This window comes from Berghia stephanieae, unplaced genomic scaffold (assembly GCF_034508935.2).
Source record: "Berghia stephanieae isolate SIO BIC M18660-M18661 unplaced genomic scaffold, UCSD_Bste_1.3 scaffold5130, whole genome shotgun sequence".
Lineage (NCBI taxonomy): Eukaryota > Metazoa > Mollusca > Gastropoda > Nudibranchia > Aeolidiidae > Berghia > Berghia stephanieae.
Genome location: NW_027626546.1, coordinates 1 through 5,967, shown reverse-complemented (window position 1 = coordinate 5,967; position 5,967 = coordinate 1). Strand labels below are relative to the sequence as shown.

At 42.1% G+C, this 5,967-nt stretch overlaps 1 long non-coding RNA gene across 1 annotated transcript; it reads left to right on the top strand.

The window, feature by feature from the left end:
- Window positions 1–6: 6 nt before the first annotated feature.
- On the top strand, window positions 7–982 carry LOC144961966 (uncharacterized). Its single transcript, XR_013643325.1, has 3 exons — window positions 7–31; window positions 226–320; window positions 613–982. It is a non-coding gene; the product is annotated as an uncharacterized LOC144961966 (long non-coding RNA).
- The last annotated feature ends 4,985 nt before the right edge of the window (window positions 983–5,967 follow it).

Here is a 5,967-nt window from a genome sequence, read left to right as displayed (position 1 = left end):
GAGTCCTCAACGTCGTCACCTGTAGTTCCCGGTATGTATGCAATACTAATTATGAACATGGTGCACCTGTCTTTCTTACATTTTTTCTGGTCTTTTCTCGGAAAAAATAATGTCATAGTGTGAGGTTTTTGGCCGTAAAGGATTAAACATTTCTTTAATAAAAACTAATAATCACACGGCTTTAGATGATTCAAATATCTATGTTTATTCTTTTAAATTAAACAGATACAAGTGTGCTATATTTCACAAAGACTTTGTCTGCAATAAACCCGGAGACGTGCCCCAATAATTGCATCAGAGAAGACAAGGTCTTAAAAGGCGTAAGTAAATTATGAGTTTGGCTTTGTTTCCTTTGTCTACGTAATACAAAAATTACCGAGTAAAGGATCGGCTTCTACTGGGAGATAATTTAGGAAAGTTCGGGGTGGGGGGGGGGGGGGTGGTGTTTTTGGGGGGGGGGGGTCTCTCTAAGGAGATGTAAAGAGATTTATCTAATTCTTAAGTTACTCGGAGTAACAAAATACCTCCCCTCCCACTCCCCACTCATGTAGATTAATTTCTCTTCTAGTACAAATACATTTTCTTTTTCTTTTCTTTCTTATTTTCCCCCAGATATATGTGACGGCCAGGAATAAATTTACTAAGGACGAACTTCAGATGGCCTTCCATTATTTAGGAGCCTATAGAAGGAAGACGACGGTGGATCCATGTCTTATAAGATCACCCAGGACAGCCTTCCCAGAGTTTCACAGAACCTTTGCCAACATTAAAGATAAAACTTTAACAGATAAAATGCGAGCATGGCCAGAGGACAAAGACCTTATTTTCTAAAAGCCTCCACAGTCCATTTCTTTTCTTTTATTATGACAACAAACCAACGTTGAACTGCATCTCACTCCTGGGAACATATAGTCGGCCGTGGAAGAAAGTTTCGTGAAACAGCTCATATATATTTATATATTGCCTGAAATTCCAAAAAAAATGGTATACTAATTGTAATTCTTTTAATAATAAACTTTGAATTTTATTGTAAATTCTGTCTCGTTTTCACAGATGGAAAAGAAGAAGAAGAAAGAAGAAGAAGAAGAAGAAGAAGAAGAAGAAGAAGAAAAGAAGAAGAAGAAGAAGAAGAAAGAGAAGATGAGAGAGAAGAAGAGAAGAAGAAGAAGAAGAAGAAGAAGAAGAAGAAGAAAGAAGAAGAAGAAGAAGAAAGAAGAAGAAGAAGAAGAAAAGAAGAAGGCTATGTGGTCTAGTGGTATGACACTCGCTTTCCTGGGTTCGAGCCTGGCTCGGCGCATAATTGTGTCCTTGGAATAGACTGTTTACTCACATTATCTCACCGTACTCAGGTGTAAAATGGATGCCTGACAGTTAACAACGTTGTCCCTGTCCGAAAAATTGTAATATCGCCTAACAGGCGTCATGTCTCGTCCTACGTGCTAAGTATTGTTGTTGGACAGGACCCCTTGTAAAGCGTTTTGAGCACGTTTAGTGGATATTGCGCTGTATGAAAGCTCATTTATTTTATTATGTTTATTAAACTAAGAAGAATAGAAAGATGGTGTCTTTCTTTCTGGTGACAGAGTCGTAGGGGGCGCCATATAAAGGAAGGGAGGTGGGGGAATGTCCACGTCTTTAACGTCATTGGTCGTGCGCATTTCCGCTACGTAAAGAAGGAATTATTTCAAAAAGCGACCACCATCGGACAGGGCTCGGACACTTTAGTGCAAAACAGTTTTTTTTACTCGTGGCATGGCGGATTTGATTTTCGGCAGTATAGTTCTTGAACATGGCTTTGTCCGTTCCAATGGTGGCAGTGCCGTAGAGGGATTGCGGTATCTATTTGTAGGACGCATTTTCGCTATGGAGAGTAATAAATTTTAAATATAATGAGCTCGGACAAGAGTCGCCAGAGCCGTTTTCGTCGGTGCTCATTCATTTTGTTATATTTATATATAATAATAATAAGAAGAAGAGGAATAGGAAGATGGTGTCCTTCTTTCTGGTGGCAGTGTCGTAGGGTGATATCGTTGAGGGCGCCAAATGAAGGAAGGGGGGAGCGGGGGGGGGGGGTGTGTCAACGTCTTTAACGTCATTAGTCGTGCGCATTTCAGCTTCGTAAAGCAGGATGGCATGCCGGATTTGATTTCCGGCAGTATAGTTCTGGAACCTGGCATTGTCCGTTCCAATGGTGGCAGTGTCGTAGAGGGATAGCGGTATCTATTTGTAGGACGCATTTCCGCTATGGAGAGTAATAATTTTAAAAGTAAAGAGCTCGGACAAGAGTCTCCAGAGCCGTTCCGTCGGTGCTCATTCAATTTGTTATATTTATTATAATATAATAAGAAGAAGAGGAATAGGAAGATGGTGTCTTTCTTTCTGGTGGCAGTGTCGTAGGGTGATATCGTTGAGGGCGCCAAATGAAGGAAGGGGGGTGGGGGGATGTCCACGACTTTAACGTTATTGGTCGTGCGTATTTCCGCTACGTAAAGAAGGAATTGTTTCAAAAAGCGAACCTCTTCGGACAGGGCTCGGACACTTTAGTGCAAAACAGTTTTTTTACTCGTGGCATGGCGTATTTGATTTTCGGCAGTATAGTTCTTAAACGTGGCTTTATCGGTTCCAATGGTGGCAGTGTCGTAGAGGGATAGCGGTATCTATTTGTAGGACGCATTTCCGCTATGGAGAGTAATAATTTGAAAATAAAGAGCTCGGACAAAGTCGCCAGAGCCGTTCCGTCGGTGCTCATTTATTTTGTTATATTTTAAAATAAAAATAATAAGAGTAATAGAAAGATGGTGTCCTTCTTTCTGGTGGCAGTGTCGTATGGTGATATCGTTGAGGGCGCCAAATGAAGGAAGGGGTTGGGGGGGGTGGGGGGGGTGTGTTCAGCGTCTTTAACGTCATTGGTCGTGCGCATTTCCGCTTCGTAAAGAAGGATGGCATGCCGGATTTGATTTCCGGCAGTATAGTTCTGGAACGCGATTTTTTCCGTTCCAATGGTGGCAGTGTCGTAGACGGATAGCGGTATCTATTTGTAGGACGCATTTCCGCTATGGAGAGTAATAATTTTAAATATAATGAGCTCGGACAAGAGTCGCCAGAGCCGTTTCGTCGGTGCTCATTCATTTTGATATATTTATTATAATAATAATAAGAAGAAGAGGAATAGGAAGATGGTGTCCTTCTTTCTGGTGGCAGTGTCGTAGGGTGATATCGTTGAGGGCGCCAAAAGAAGGAAGGGGGGGAGCTGGGGGGGGTGGGTGTCAACGTCTTTAACGTCATTAGTCGTGCGCATTTCAGCTTCGTAAAGCAGGATGGCATGCCGGATTTGATTTCCGGCAGTATAGTTCTGGAACCTGGCATTGTCCGTTCCAATGGTGGCAGTGTCGTAGAGGGATAGCGGTATCTATTTTAGGACGCATTTCCGCTATGGAGAGTAATAATTTTAAAAGTAAAGAGCTCGGACAAGAGTCTCCAGAGCCGTTCCGTCGGTGCTCATTCAATTTGTTATATTTATTATAATACTAATAAGAAGAAGAGGAATAGGAAGATGGTGTCTTTCTTTCTGGTGGCAGTGTCGTAGGGTGATATCGTTGAGGGCGCCAAATGAAGGAAGGGGGTGGGGGGATGTCCCGACTTTAACGTATTGGTCGTGCGTATTTCGCTACGTAAGAAGGAATTGTTTCAAAAAGCGAACCTCTTCGGACAGGCTCGGACACTTTAGTGCAAAACAGTTTTTTTACTCGTGGCATGGCGTATTTGATTTTCGGCAGTATAGTTCTTAAACGTGGCTTTATCGGTTCCAATGGTGGCAGTGTCGTAGAGGGATAGCGGTATCTATTTGTAGGACGCATTTCCGTTATGGAGAGTAATAATTTTAAATATAATGAGCTCGGACAAGAGTCGCCAGAGCCGTTCCGTCGGTGCTCATTCATTTTGTTATATTTATTATAATAATAACAACAAGAAGAAGAGGAATAGGAAGATGGTGTATTTCTTTCTGGTGGCAGTGTCGTAGGGTGATATCGTTGAGGGCGCCAAAGGGGGGTGGGGGGATGTCCACGACTTGAACGTTATTGGTCGTGCGTATTTCCGCTTCGTAGAGAAGGATGGCATGACGGATTTGATTTCCGGCAGTATAGTTCTGGAACGCGGTTTTTTCCGTTCCAATGGTGGCAGTGTCGTAGACGGATAGCGGTATCTATTTGTAGGACGCATTTCCGCTATGGAGAGTAATAATTTTAAATATAATGAGCTCGGACAAGAGTCGCCAGAGCCGTTTCGTCGGTGCTCAATTGAGGGTCAATAAAACTGCGCGCGCAAAGTCAAAAGTAGCGCAGCGTGCACATTTTTCAAAGGCATTTTACTCACATTCTCTCACCCTACTCGAGTAGAGAATGAGTACCTGGCCGTCAACAGCGTTTTCTATATCGGAAAGTATATTTAAATTTGCCAGACCGATTCGTAAAATAAAAATAATAATAACAATAATAACAATGATAATAATAAATTAATAATAATAATAATAATAATAATAATAATAATGATAATGATAATGATAATAATAATAATAATAATAATAATAAATTAATAATAATAATAGTAGTAGTAGGTCAAGGGAATTAATCCTTGGTATTTGTACACCCTATGTTATATTCTTGAGTTGCATCCTTGAAAACGAGTACATGGCCGTTACAAGTGGTTTTTTTTTTTTTTTTTCCGTCCTGTCAAGTCTCGCTTCGCGTGTTAAGTGTTGCTGTTAGCTGGGAAACCGTTGTAAAGCGCTTTGAGCACGTTTACTGGATATTGTCCCGCTCGGCGCATAGTTGAGTACTCGATAAAAAGGTTCTTTACTCACATTCTCCCAGTAATCAGATGAAAAACGAATACCTGGCCGTTAATAGTGTTTTCTCGGTTCTGTCGTGTCCCGCTCTGCACGTTAGAGTGTTGCTGTTGGTTGTAGACGCGTTGTAAAGAGCTTTGAGCACGATTACCTGGCTCGGCGCATAGTTGAGTACCCGATAAAAAGCCTCTTTACTCACATTCTCGCACCGTACTCGGATGTAGAACTAGTTAGTAATGTTTTCTCCGTCCTCTCGTGTCCCGCTCTGCGTGTTAAGTGTTGCTGTTGGCTGCAGACGCGTTGTAAAACGATTTGAGCACGATTGGCTCGCTCGGCGCATAGTTGAGTACCCGATAAAAAGCCTCTTTACTCGCATCCCCACATAATAATAAAATAATAATAATAATAATAATAATAATAATAATAATATAGTGTAGACGGTCAAGGGAATTAATCCTTGGTATTTGTACACCCTATGTTATATTCTTGAGTTGCATCCCTTGAAAACGAGTACATGGCCGTTACAAGTGGTTTTTTTTTTTTTTCGTCCTGTCAAGTCTCGCTCCGCGTGTTAAGTGTTGCTGTTAGCTGGGAACCCGTTGTAAAGCGCTTTGAGCACGTTTACTGGATATTGTCCCGCTCGGCGCATAGTTGAGTACTCGATAAAAAGGTTCCTTACTCACATTCTCTCCCAGTAATCAGATGAAAAACGAATACCTGGCCGTTAATAGTGTTTTCTCGGTTCTGTCGTGTCCCGTTAGAGTGTTGCTGTTGGTTGTAGACGCGTTGTAAAGAGCTTTGAGCACGATTGCCTGGCTCGGCGCATAGTTGAGTACTCGATAAAAAGGTTCTTTACTCACATTCTCGCACCGTACTCGGATGTAGAACTAGTTAGTAATGTTTTCTCCGTCCTGTCGTGTCCCGCTCTGCGTGTTAAGTGTTGCTGTTGGCTGCAGACGCGTTGTAAAACGATTTGAGCACGATTGGCTCGCTCGGCGCATAGTTGAGTACCCGATAAAAAGCCTCTTTACTCGCATCCCCACATAATAACAATAAGTAATAAGTTTTTTCCCTCGGCTCTCGGCGGGCTTACCGCGGGAGGGTTCCAGCGCTCAATTAAT